At 40.5% G+C, this 14,978-nt stretch overlaps 1 protein-coding gene across 2 annotated transcripts in view; it reads right to left on the bottom strand.

Moving 5' to 3' along the window:
• LOC145987832 (solute carrier family 22 member 2-like) overlaps window positions 1-9,953 on the bottom strand; it is an 81,968-nt gene extending 72,015 nt beyond the window's left edge. Inside the window, exon 1 of one of the 2 annotated variants that reach the window (XM_083122570.1) lies at window positions 9,525-9,953. The gene's annotated coding sequence lies outside the window, so the exon portion shown is untranslated. The remainder of the gene's footprint in view (window positions 1-9,524) is intronic. The other variant, XM_083122569.1, reaches the window with a different exon arrangement.
• Between the last annotated feature and the right edge of the window lie 5,025 nt (window positions 9,954-14,978).

Genomic DNA, 14,978 nt, shown 5'->3' with positions numbered 1-14,978 from the left:
GGTGCCCAGTGCTGCAACTCTTGGAGCGTAGCGATTTCCGACTCTAAACTTTTGTTTAAGGTCTCCTGCAAAGCGATCAAATCACTCCTCAACTTTTTGACTCGAACGTCCAGCATGAGAATCTCTTCTGCGTGGTCTACACGCTTGGTGTTGCCGAAAATGTCGTTAGGCATTTTTGGTTAACGGTTATTTATAATAGGATAGACGATTCGTAATTCTACGAAGAGAGGAACGAGTTTGTCGTAATCTCCTAGGAGTTCCACGTAAAGTAAATCTCCTGCAGAAACGTCGTACGCTATGGTAGAAAGTACCTTGTCGTGCTTCATTCGAAAAATGATCTTGCCGGTAGAAATTTTGATTTCGCCTGCGTTCTCCGGATTCACGGTGATTTGAAGTTTCCCGTCGATCGGAATTTCATAGAAATGTAAATTGTTATTAAAGACGTAAAACATCTTGCCCACATGGTCATTCAATTTCGTCCAAATACTGTTGAGGTGTACAATTAGTAAACCATTGAGTTTAGATAACACGGAAGGTAAGATGTTATTGGAATTTGGTGGTGCACTTTCCATGTTGATCTGTTTGCGGAAGCCAAAGAGATTCATTGTCCTTGTTAATTATTTAAATTTCTACACACTGTGCCTTTTTGTAGATCGAATAAAACAGAAAAGAGAAGAGAAGATTTTATCTGCGGCGATGCAATTCAAAAGGCTCGAACCTGTAATTATGTCATTAAATCACGATGAAGAAGAAAAAAAATAAAGAGTTGAATTTAATGAGCCTCGGTTTGGAGCGGGCTTAACGACATAATAACAACTCTTACTTTTCATCGCCCGAGGGCCCCTCTTTTCCTCCGTATATTTTGAAGAATGGCAAAAGACAAGGCGGACTTCATGGCTATGCGGTTACAGTTAGTTAACACACGTCACATTTATCGCTTCCATTGCAGTGGCCCCACTCTCTCGTGTGAATTTCACACTCGAGAACGCGTAACTTATTGTCACGGCCATCGAGTGCTACTTTAGTTACACGCGTCGTGTACAGTTCGTGTAATTTATTCGCAATGCGATGATCAGTGCTGAGTTTTCTTTTACCATGAAAAAGGCATTCCTTGTAGTCTTGCATGCTAAATTTGCTGGTACTTATTTTTCCCACCCCCTTCGCTTTCTTGATCTCTTTTTCTTCTGCAATCTTTACGCAGTACATTTTGGCACGAAGCCCCGCAAATTCGCTGATGTACTTACCAGCCGCTTCGTCTTTGAACTTTCCTATGGTCATTTTATTTTTTGTCGAATGTAAGTGATGGCCTGATGGTAAGTTGCTAAAATCAAGAAGATGCTTCATCTTAGTCAGATCATGTAAGAGGCTTGGTGTTTGGATTAGAAAAATAAAGCTATCCGTGTCAATGTAACATATTTGGATGTTATCTCCATAAAAAGGTTGAAACTGATCGTAGTACGATTGGTACATGTGCAATTTTGATAGTTCAAGGACGGTGGCACCTATGGCAATCGGCTTGTTGAGCATCACTTGCTTCTTGTTCTTCTCGACGAATACTAGATTCTCGTCGAAAATGGTGAAGTTTTTGAAGTAGGGGGACGCGACGATCTTCTCAAATTTCTTTTCGTCCGTGACCAACGTTGCGTCAATGTAATTACGCACGTTTTCCATCGTCTTGCCGTAGATGGCATTATTGAACAGTTTGTACAGATCCTTGTCTGCAGGCGATGTCGATTGCGCTCTGCGTTGCGTGTTCTCGGCTATGTAGGGTTCGAGCCACCTACTCTGTCGGAACTTCAATCCTCTATGAACTTTCTTCAGCTGCAAACCGTGACTTATGTAAAATTGGAGGAGTTGGTAGTGCAGAACGTAATTCCGCTTGTTCTCCATGCTTAGTATTAGTTTTGGCTCCGATGATCCTCCAGGTGGCTTCTCTTTGGTGGGGCCAGGGCTAATCCGTGATGTTTCTCGTGAAGCGTTTCGGGATAATCGAGATCCACTTCCAAGAAACAGCCCCATTCGTTATCTTCGCTCCAGTTGAGAAAATCCTCGCAGGAGAGTTCCTCTTCGGTCATCCACGCGTAGTCGCTGATGGGAAGACACTGGGACATGGAGTGGCCATACAGGTTGTTGACATCCCAGTAGACGATGTAGGTGTTGGGCTTCGATGCATCGTAACCAGGCGTATGAGGATTGTTTGCCTGAGCATGGCGTCGAGGACATTGGACGATGCCACCGCGTATCGCACTCTCCATGAAGGCATACTGTTCTTTCTCTGCGATGAGCCCCAGTTCCACGTTGGTGTATTTCATCATCGATTCCCAAGTCAATCCCGGCGTCGTGAAGAAATACGCAGGATCCAACTTGTAGATCGAGATGCATCTCATGCGAAACGATTCGAAAATGTCCATGAGGAGAGTCACGTCCAATTTGAGATAGAGATCGTGATAATCACGAAAAGTTTGGCAATTGAAGGCCGTCCACACACTACGAGCGTGTTCGTAGTCCTCTTCGGAACAGACGTCCTCCGTAAGATGAGAATAAAATGCCTCCCGGGGTGGAAGTTCCGTCTCGTCAAATTTGTCGAAATCGTTGACGTACTCGTAGGGGTAGACGCCCTTGCGACGCAACAGATTCAAATTCTCATCTCTCCCCGAAAAACACATTTGCTTGGTGGCCACAAGATCTTCGTCGCCAAGTTGAGATGCAAGGGTGGCCAGGCTGGAGGACAGGAAATTGTACGAGTCCAGGATTCGCACTTCCACACTTCCTCCAGCCTGGAGAGGGATCCACACCCTCACCGCAATATACTTCTCGCTCGTTCTCGGAATAATCCTGATTCGAGTCGTGATGTTGTACAACTCCTTGACGAACAGATGCGTATCGTATTTTTCCGTGTAATGCAGAAACACGGCAACGAAATGCGACTCCTTAATCTTGAGATTGCACGAATTACAGATGGTGCTCAGGAATAATCCATTCTGGTGGTCATGGTGTACGACCTTGTGATTTTCGGGGGTGAAAGCCTGGTTACACTCCGCGCATCTTGTCGCCGCGTCATGTCTTCGCTGTTGTTCCGTCGTGAGAGCAGGTGGAGAAACGTAAGAGCCTTTCAGGCTGGGTGCAAGTTCTCTCGCGCATTCCGCTATCTTCTTAACAAAATGTTTTGCCGCATCGGGTCCGCAATACAAGATGACATCATTTAATTTTTCTCCGTAGATGGAGAAACTGCAAGGCTCGTGGTGAAAAATTTGTATCGTGCTTGAGGTAGAGGAATCAGGGTTGCAAGACGTCATGGGAACTTGGAAGCTTTCAAAGTCGGCATAAAGGACAGCGGGATGGTGGAGAAGAGCCTGGTGTTTCTGAAATTTCATCTTGGTTCCGGGTTCCGGCATGACATCTTCGGGTTCTGCATTCACGGAGCCAAAACACTTGTGCTGTTCTTTCATCTTCTTTCCCACGCGAAAAATTCTCAAGCATCGATCGCAAATTTCGATCTTATCGTGATCCTTGGTGATCTGTCTTCCTACTAATCGTGAGAAATTCCGTATCAAACTATAACGGCCATCTACAAGCAAGAGTCGAATTACATTATTCTGGCTTCTAGCAGGTCTTAACACACGAATGTTGTCGCAATCGTCAACCCCAAACACAGAAATATCGATATCTTCTCCTTTTTCCTCTCTATAGTTTTTTTTCAAATTGATTGATCTTATTCAGGGGCACAGGATAGGAAATTCCTCTCATGACATTCTTGTATTTCCTCTCGTATCGTCTGTAATTGTACAGACGTTGGGGGTTATTATTATTTGCTGGATGTAATGCGGCGATGACAGACCATAGGAAACTCTTCGCATCATTAGTTTGTATGTTCAACACTGCATTTTTTTTTTTTGTTTTTGTTTTTTTTTTGAGCGCTGCGTAACGCTTTAAAATTGCAGACTCGAAGTTCTAACATGTGGCTGCGACCGCAAAGACTCCATCCACTTCCGCGACCTTCAAACTCTTCTTGTTTTTGTGTCAGGTGCTCAAATAGCCGTGTCACTATCTCGTCAAGATCCTCGTGATTGTCATCGTGTAAGCCTTCACACCCTACGTAAAAGCTGAAAGTGCTTGACTCGGACGAGACAACTTTCTCATACAGCAGGGTCAAGACGAGATGAATTTTAACTGCAACATTAACGAGGCAATCACGTAATTTATCTACTACCAGAGATTTCACATTGTCGAGGAAGGTGCTCGAGTCACACTTTTCGTCACTTCCAGATTTATACGTCATGATGCGTGCACTTTTATTCAAAGCACCGCCTTCATGCCCATCAGTGCGAGATTTCTTTGCCGGGGGGACTACGACATCATGTTCCGGTAGACGACATTTTTTCAAATGCTTCGAGATGTTCGATTTCGAAATCAACTTCCCGCAGTTTCGACATGCCACTTTCCCGCAAAGACCGGAGGGACCTGGTTGCGATTCCATATTCCTCTGTTATTTATATATATACAGAGAAATTTTTTGGGGGGTTGTGGTGGTGGTGGTAGGGAAAAGCGCACTGAAACAGAAGGGGAAAAAAGGTTGAAAAAATGCTAGACATTTTTTTTCCTTCCACAAGTACATATATATATATATTAGACGCGAACAGTGTGTGCACTGTTGTAGGAGGTGTGTGTGTCAATTTTTATGACTCCTCTGAATATGTGTGTGTGTCAGCCGCAAAACAAAATAAATATATATATATATATATATCATGAAAAAAAGAACTTACCTTTCAAGAGAGAGATAGAGAGACTTCAAAATAAAACTTGTAGCTCACTAAAACTTCCACTGTCAGACAAAACAAATTAAAGAATACTGAACTGCCACGATTGACGTTCACTATAATAATGATGTACAAAAGGAGAAACTGGTGTGTTATATAGGAACCCCACCCACTCGACCCCCTTTGGTTAAAACACAATATCCTAGCAATGAACCCCCGTTGACCGATTCACTCATGCTATACTTTTTTTTTCAACAAAAGACTTTTGTGATGCGCACAATATCCTGTGGGGGACAAATAACAATGAACGGGCGTTGACAGTTCCACCCATGCATGTATTGTCGATCATTTTTCCTCGGCCTCTATTCCACGCCCCGTCAGGGTGTGGTGTGTGAAACGGGCGATCCCCAGCACAAAACTCAACCATGCCTGAAACAAAGCATCCACTTGTTTCGTGCTTGTGATTCCATAAAAAATTCCACGTGCAACAATGCAGCTTTTTTTTGGTCGAGTATAATGTGGATAGATAAACTTCCAAAGCGGATGTTGTTGCGGGGCTCGCTTCCGCCGCATCCTCCTCGGATTGGATCGTTATCGGGGGATGTGGTGGATTCGTCGTTCAGGACCGTGGGAAAGCTGAAAAAAAATAAAATCTCTTCGGGCGGAAGAGGATGCAAGCTGAATAGGTTCGGGGAGGGGTTGCTGTGGATGTGGCGGCGGCGACGGCAGCGGCGGTCGTATGCGTCGAAGCTGGTAGCAGCACGGGTAGTACTGCGATCAATTCTTGTGAATGTAATAATTATTTCGAAAAGATAACGTTGCCCAAACGAGTGCACGTTTCCAAAAAAAAGATAAAACTTGTGAGCGAAATTGTGAATCACTCCAATATGCGGGCACGGAACAAAAAAAAATAGGTGAGGTTTCGCAGCCACGATGAACGTTCAACACCTGTCGTTGTTTTCAAAATTGCATTATTGTATGATGTCAGTTTTGGAAATGCTTGCAATATACTTTGCACGTTGCGTGAAAACAATAATTTCACCTCGGACGAAACAATTATTTCTCGCCGCGCAAGCTCCGGGATGGCGGCTAACGTCTGAGTTGATGCTCTCAACGAATCGAAAATTGATTTCAATTTTTTTCCAAACCACTATCGAATGACATTCGGTAATTTCGAATTTGCGCAAATGCTTCTGGGTCGGTTCGGAAAATAGTTTGGTCCGTGATGAAAATATTACATTGAGCGATGAAACACAATTTCTCCACAGGGACGGGAAAAGTTCTACCGAGCGTCGCTATCCACGCGAACATTAGAAATTGCCTGAATGCCTTGGGGGCTTTGCATAGGATTATCGATTTTCGTTTTAGAGAATAATCTATGTAAGATTCTAGCATTGAGAATGAACAACGTTGATTGAATTTTTGACAACATTCGCAGTACAAATCCAAACTCGTGACGATTTCGCCCCCCCACCACGCACCCCTGGCGAGGTTATATAGGGGCCAGGGGATCCTAAAAAAAAAAAAACAATTATTATTTGTTTGTTTTGCGTCACAATACGGAAAAAATAATGAGAGGCACGCGTGTGTGTGGCACATCGTTCCCGAGAGGTTTACAAAGGTCACGATATATAAACATTTTGGTCCCGGACTTGGAAAATTACGATTAGGTGCACTCGTACTTCAAGGATGAGAAAGTGAATTTACTCGTACCGGCTTTTCTGCGCCGTGAAACATCGTCAGCGCAATAAATGAGGCGCGGAACGTGGAGAGAAAGTGAGATTTTGAGGTTTTGGTGCGATTTTCTGAGGGGTCGAAAAATCAGGGTAGTGGTCAAAGGCATATTTGTGACACTACTACTTTGCATTCTAATTTACTATACATCCCAATTTTGTCGTAACAAAACTTCCCAATCTCTACGTGGGCTTTCTTCCAAGTTCCGTAGGGATGTGAATAGGCTCCAATATTTCTTGACACAATTCATACATGTTATATTTCCTTATAAGAACAACAGCCGACACCAAGAACAATGTCAATAGTCCTTACTCCTTAGATTTGTAAATTTGCTCGAAGAAAATTGAGAAGTAGAGAAAACCATCTTCCTTCAGTTTAGATATATAAAGGTGCTGGAATCAGGTGCACAAGTATGACAACGGTGCGAAAATGAAATGTTTGTGTAATGAGTTCAAGATAGGCATCCCATGTATATTGTTTATACCAGAATCGAATCCGACGGCCTTTAGTGCAAGGCGACACCCTTAACCACTATTCTATGGGACATGCACGAGTGCCTTGTGGCGTCGTACTGTACACATTGGAGAATGATGACGATATATATGAAATTTTATGCACACATCTAGTTTCTTAAAAGTAATCTTCTTTGCGCGTGCAAAACTGAATATATGATGGCAATAGAAACAACAAAATTCTCGCACGCTCAAAGTTCGATCCCTGGTAGAAACTCCAAAATTTCTGTGATGGCCTAACATCGTGAGGACAATTGAGAAGCTACTTGAAATCAATATGGAAGCGAATTCCACTCTCAAAACTAGATGGGACTCGATGCGATGACCACGCGTCACCGAATGGAAAAACACTTCGGAGGCTTTGTCCTTCAAAATTAATTTTACTGAATAATTCTAGGTTTCTTTAGAGGAACTAAAGATTGCTTTTTTGCACAGTACAATGTTGCTTTCTTTCACCCTACTTTCACCCTACTTTCACCCAAATAGAAATGAAAATTAGAAAATGCCGTCTTGAATTTGTAGGAACCGAGTTTACCAGCAAGGGCAAAAGATTTTCGCTCCCAATAGGATAGACAAATAACAGAAAATGCTTGATAAGTAATTTGGCTCTCCATATTTCATGATATTATTATGTAAGTATTATTCGCTATATAACTTTGGATTAATTTTATTTGAATGTCTAGTCAACTTTTCCGCCTAAGCAGCAGCCACAGCATCTGCATTTGCGGGTGGAGGCTAGGGTTGTTAAAGATCCAGGAATTTTAATTAAATTCAATTCCCATCCAGGAGAGAAAATTAGCAAGCGTAAATGGGTTCTGGACCGTAAGGAACCTCTTCATCTCTAACGTTTTCAATTCGGTCCATGAATTTTTTTCCAGATGAATTTAATTTCGGTCCAGGAACCTTTATTCCTGAAGAATTTAAATACGGTCAATGAACATTTTTTCCGGATCAGTTTAAATAGGGTCAAAGTTCCGTATTGAAATGAAACAATTCGCAACTTGGTACGAATTTAAATTGTGCGGGAGAAAAGGTTCCGGTCCTATAACGGAATCCTATAGACCAAATTAGAATGTATGCCTTCCCTAATCATTAACAATCCCAGGGTTGGTAATGCTCCAGGTATTGTAAATAAATTCATTTCACATCCGGGAGAGAAAATCAGCAAGTGTAAATGATTCTAGGCCTGGTAGTCGGTCACCAATTTAGAAAGTCAGTATGTTGAACATTTGGTCCATCAGTCGATCCTACTTAAATTTTCTCGAAAGGAAAACGAGCTGGCAGCTTCACATTCGAAATTTCACTTCGCCTAGCCTCGTGGCGGACTGGTTAGCACATCGTGCTACGATGCCAGGTGTGCCGGGTTCGAATTACGGACTGAGCATGGGTGTTTGTTGTGTCCATTGATTAATTTAATCATATCATCACTCATCCCCATCTTTTTTTGTATAGCCTTGCTAGGTAACTCCTGAATACATTCGCAGGTTGGAGAATGTAATTTGTCTTCTAAGGAAGAATTTAATTCCAGTCCTTAACAAAGAGTAACTATACCGCTGCCCTCTGTGCGTAAGGTTTGCTCGATTTTATATAAAAAAATTGAGAGCAAACACTGTTCAAAATTTTTAACACGTTTTTACATATTCACTCATCATCAGATGAACTAAGTGTGGACTCTAGTGACACACTATTTCGTTCCAATCTGCATCAAACGATGGAATAAATGGTGTAATTTTTTTTTCCCCTCTCAGTGAAGAAGCATAATCGATTTATTCGAATTTTCTTCAGTTTTCTAACGTATTCAAAATACCACCCATTAAATCCACTTCAGGTGTGTTAAATAGTTGACGCTCTTGTCTACAGGGCAAACCTCCGTGATTTTGTTTGTTTTCAAACGTTAGCCACTTCGGTGGCTAAAATGAGTTGTCGACTCATAATCTCGTCATCTTAGTTTCCGGGTTCGAGTCACATCCTGTGTGTGTGATACTTCGTCAATTTTAATCACCATTCCTTTTCATCGCCGCGATTAGTCTGGAGACAGAAAAGGTTCATAAAATAAGAATATCAAAATAGAGGTTTAATTACAATTAAATATATACATTTCTGTTTTGATTGGAGCCTATTTCCCGTCGCTTTTCTACCTTGAATTAATCACGACGACGAATATGAATTATCAATTTAATAAATAGTTATAGAACAAACACAATGATACATTTGGGGGCTCTCCCCGATGGCGTAGTGGTAACCTCGTCGCCTTGTAATCAAGGGCCCCTGGTTCGATACCTGGTGGAAGCACATTGCACAGTGGTTCGGATCCCACTTTAAACTGTAGGCCCAGTCCCGATTAGCATATGTGTGCATAAAGTGGACTTGAAACATGAATTCAATTCAAACAATGATACATTCATGACTGACCAGGGTTCGAATCTGTTGCCTCTGACTTCGCAACGCTTTACGCTGACCACTCTGCCACGGAGGCAGGCAAAATAAATATAATGGAGTAATAAGAATAGAATTAGCTTACATTTCTGCGTTGTGAAGTACCTCCTTGTTGGAATGTTCACCGAGGCAGTGTAGTGAACCAAGCAATTACAAACACAAAGAAACATTTCACTTCACCATGGCGCTCACACAATTCTTGTTTACGATATCCTTGTTAGTACACTACCATGTCTTCAATGCCACATCAATCCACAAACTATTCCGTCTAACTTCAGCAACACACAAAAGGGGGAGAAAAAAATACACGATTCAAACTTTTCGTGACCAACTTTGTGTGTAATGAATTAATCGTTTCTCAGAGTTACGTTCCTTTTGACAAGCTTCCTTCGTGCTAATTTCTTTCAAGATGTGCACCATACACTTGGCGTGTGTTTAACTTGACCAGAAAACAACAAAAAAAGGGAGATAAAAAAGCTGCGAATTGCTCGAGAACGATGACGCACCCAATCAAGCCACTGGAATCTTCTGCTGGTAGGAGTTTATTACAGTCGCGGGGCCTAACAAGAAATGTCCGGTTTCGCCCCACTCGCACCAAGGCAGCCATTGCGAGTAAAGTGCGTAAACTGCCAGGGTTAGAGACACAAAGGCATTAACAATTTTCCGTCTTCACTTTGCTAAAACTAGTTAGTTTTTTTTCTGTTTTTCAAATGTGCTTACTTATTTGTGAGCATCTAGATCAGCAATACCCAACCGGGATGCCGCGAGATCGGCCTAGGGGTGCCGCGAGATATTTTAGGGATAAACGAAAAACGAAAAAAAATTATTAGCAGGAAGTAGGCAAAAAAAAAATATGAAGTCGAATTAATTACTCTGATGCCCAACAGATAGCGACAATGATCCACGCACTCGTTCCTGAGATAGTAAACTGTATTCTATTCTGATGTTTGTTCCTTATATTATCTTTCAATAAATGAATGACATTAGTACTGGAGTAGGTATTTATTTGAAAATAATGTAGATAATGGCACGTACATGTCAGTGGCGTAGGGCAGTCTCTGTGCCGCCCTTTCCACCTGCAAGTAAAACGTTTGGGGCCCTTTGAAAAAAATTTATGTTCGACCCTCGCTAATAGACTTTTTTCTTTTTGGTTTTATTAAAACAGCATTATAACATTACACACACACACACAACAAAACGGAATATATATATATATATATATATATATATATATATATATATATATATATATATATATATATACACAGTATAGAAGTAAAATAGCCAGCTAACGTCACTGCACTCTTAACCAGAAGTACTGATAAGATATGGCATAATCTGTGCAATAGCCTATTACACTACACGTCATGATAATTTCTCTCATACAGGAATAGCTTTACTGGAGTTAAATAAATGTAAGACTGCCTGCGCAAATATCGAATGAATAGTTTTCACCACTCAGAAATTTCCATTAAATGTTTAAGTCGATTCATACTTTCTTACAATCAAATATGTGTGTGTTCTGTATACATTCCATGTAGAATGCGAGTTGTATCTACGCATTCGTCAGCTTCTTCTATCCTTAAGTGCATGCTGGAAAAAATCGGAGCTTGCAGGATAGTGGTTGTTCTACAGTCACGGACACTTCTCGGTTGTAATGATTCCATTGAATGCAATTGGTTTGTTACAACCCAGAAGTGTCCGTGACTGTACATGATTGTAATCGTAATAGCCGCAGGTTCAAACTTTTCAAGTTTTTGTCATATCCCATTGTGTTCATCGTCCGCACCGTGCGAAATAGAATGATTCCCTTTATCATTAATGACGAAATTTTAAATAATAAGATCTCTTCATTTTAACAAAGTAAGAAGTGAGAAAAGTTTGGGTACTTGTTATACAGGTAAAATAAAAAAATCAACACGGAAGATTTTATCTTGCTCTGACCTCAACCAGAAGGTATTTCGCCTGAGAATACATTAAATGGTTGTTCAAAAATATTATTGATTCTTTCAAGTTGCTAATTCGATCAATGCATCAATTCTTGGCCGACAATATTTTCTGGAACTACGTCTCATCTCCTTGTTCAGTTTTTCTCTCTCCCTTTCCTCTCTTCTCTGTTCCTATCTCATATCCTCTTCTTTTCTCTCAAATCACATCTTCGCCTCTTTTCTCCACCCCGCTCTTCTCCACTCATCTTATCTTCTCTCTTGTCTTCAACTAACGACTCCACTGCGTGTTCTCGTCCCATTTGTTGAAGAACCGAACGCTGGGGCCATGCAATCCTTAGCTATACTTGCCGATCCCATTCTTGAATAAAGTCAAACTAACGTCACAATTCTTGCTTTTACACTATTTCCTGATCATTGACACACTGAACTTTGCGTCATAGAGGGCTACAACATAACCTTCCCAAAAGGGACTGTTTTGGCAGCATTTTCGGCCATGCGAGAAATTGCAAACACTTGGAAAGTTATACAACGCACTCCTACCAAAAGCGGAGAGGATTTTTGGCCTAGTGAGAAAACACAAACACTCTTTCACAGCTCTCACACTACACTGACAAACATGCCCGACCAAGGTTGGGTGAGTTCATTCTGAGTGCAGAGGGAAGGAATCGCGTTTGGTCAAATATACGCTGAACAACCTCTGCATAACAATGAAGGCTGTGCTCTGGGGACCATCTAGCCGTGGCCTCCAACAATCAATGGAAGCAGACCTCCACATCTTATATATACAGTCTCGAACGCTACGGAGTTGTAACTATTCCAGTGAAACGCAATTAACTTGCTACAGCCAAGAAGTGCCAGATGTTCCAAACTGTTAATTAATATATTTCACTTTCTTCGAAACACTATTGACTTATTGAATGCTGTTGTCCATTCTGTTCTTATGATATAACGACTTTGCCAGGTATTTTAGATTTAAAATTGTCGTGAGAGTCATGGCGGTTTGGATTGCAAACCTTTCGAGCGAAAGTACAAAGTATCCAAATAACTGCAGTACGAGGTTCAGATATTGATGTTGATAAGAATATCGGAAATGGAACCTGTGCGTGTTGTAAATAATTATACAAAGAGTCTCGGTGTTGTTGCCTTAAGTGACATTGAAAAATAAATGATTGAGTGTTTGGATTGCTTCTCCACACTGACAGGAAGTTGATGGTACAGTGGGATCCATGAGTATTACCGTGCAAATTGTCCATGACTATTTTCATTATTATTTTTCTTACATCATATGTGTTTTTAAGCGATGGATTTTTATGTATGCTGGTTTAGAAGTTATCATCATCTTGTTTTGAGTTTTCTTTTAATTCTTGAAGCTCTTATTGGGTCAAATAAAGTGCATGAACATGGTGATGGACAATTTGCACGATAATACTCATGGATCCCACTGTACAACCTATAGAAACGAGCCAAATGTTGATTTACAAATCCATGGCCTATAACACGCATTTTTAAAATAAAAACAATCACTGCCCGAGGTAGATTCATATTTTGGTACCAAGGACTATGATCACTGATTTGAGCATACCACTTATAGGATGTGGGAGCGAATTTACAATAGCGGACCCCTCCCCGATTTTTGTAATATTTCGCATATTCACTAATTGAGGCTACTAATCACGAATTTGAAGTTAAAATTGGGGGGGGGGCACGTGTTGAAATTGCAAAATAAGCTAAATTGGGTGGACCGCGATCGGAACAGAAACCCAGGATTTCTCCACGAAAACAATTGTTATTGCAATATTTTACGTTTTAGAACGAAATTTATATATCCCTGATATGGGCGCTATTCACCGGATGTTTACATTTCTGTGCTTCCTTGGCGCTGGCGGGGACTGCACTTCCGGTTTTGAAAAGAATAACATTGAATTCAAAGGTGTAAAGGCAGTGTCTTCGGAAAAGGCGACAATATTTGTGTGGCTTTTTGTTTGAACATGAGATAGGGAACAAATAATTGTTCTCAGATATCTATGCATCGTTTTCAGACAGACCCGATACGGAATAATCAGTGGATTTAGGCCGTAAAGTGAAAAGATTGGACACAAACTCGAGGGAGTAGGCTCTGAAGTCGGCATTTCATCAGATCTAATTAAAATATTTTACGTGTTTCGAAATTAATTATAATTGACTAACGCTAATGCACATGTGTTGACTAAATTTAACAGCATTATAACGCATTTGTCTTTTAGTTGTTGATAAAAGCTCTTTCCATGGGCGTCGGGAGGGGGTGTCGAACGGGTCAGGCGACCTCCCCCCTTTTATATTGACATAGTTTATTTCAAGTTGCAAAAAAGCAGAAAGTTTGTTGTTTTTATTGCTAATATAGAAATAAAGTTCACTTGGTTAGTATTCGAACAGAGTAATCAATGTAAAATATGCAATAGATTGAAAAAACGCTTGAAGAATACAGGAACCCAGGTTATATTTTCATATTCTACAATTTAATCCAAAAAATAAATAGGGTTTCACAGTTTTCAGAATTCGAAAAATTATAATTTTAGATGACGTCACACAATATATACTTTGTGAGATTTTTTTCTAACTTCTAAAGTCCTTCCTTGAACGACACTTGCAAAAGTTAATAACAAAATACAATAACTGTGCATTTCAGTATAGTAACTATGAAATGTAAAAGTATTAGTGGAAAATAGTTGTGCTGGATATTCACTCGGCTTGTGGATTGAATAGCATGATAATAATAATAATAAAATTCTAATAAAATTAATTTAATTAATTTTAACCGTAGTAAATATTATTATTATTTCTTTTACTGTTGTAATCGAAGTATTTCAATGTTGATAATTAATGTAAGCTTCATTTCAACCTCGAGAAGTCTTTTCAAAAACGAAACTGATGGTAGAAGATCAATATTGCATTGGAAAATATTAGTATTCTCCCTTATATCTGCATCCAAAGAATCCGGGAAATTGCCAATCTTGTCTAGGTATCTTTGTTCCTCTATATCACTCAAAAATTTCAAGTGATCCATTTTGTTTCCGATCTTCTATAAGAAAATAAGCTCGGTGACGACCTGTATTCCAGTTGTTTACATTGGAAAATTCGCCCGACAGGAAGTTCTTTCCCCGCCATCAATAATCGAATTGTCTGATCGATCATTCTTTGTTTACTCAGGAATACAGCGCCTAGAATAACGTAGTGTGGAAAACGGCATGGTTCTGCGCTCTCTGGCTGGTTCCACTCGAAAATGATCCGCTAGAGGCGCTGGTGTTGACCCCGGTGCTTGGTATTCGACTGCTTATAATGGAAGTAAATGGAGTTTTCGCTGCAACGTCTGATTCTTTTACATGAAGCATTTCTATGAATGTGATAATTGCTGTGATATTTGGTACAGTGGTCGCGAAGATATTAACGAACATTCTAGACAGTCGACCACGTCCTGTTATCGTCATACTTTCGTTAATAATACGGGAGAAAAAATACGCGTGGAATGTTCTTGGCAACTAAATTTTTGTGTATGAATTAGGTTCATTATTATTATCATCATCATCATTTCTTTTGAAGATATACACACTCAA

This window comes from Lepisma saccharinum, chromosome 5, assembly GCF_977018435.1.
Source record: "Lepisma saccharinum chromosome 5, izLepSacc3.1, whole genome shotgun sequence".
Taxonomy (NCBI): domain Eukaryota; kingdom Metazoa; phylum Arthropoda; class Insecta; order Zygentoma; family Lepismatidae; genus Lepisma; species Lepisma saccharinum.
Note: the sequence above shows the minus strand (reverse complement) of the source record. Positions and strands in the feature narration are given on the sequence as shown.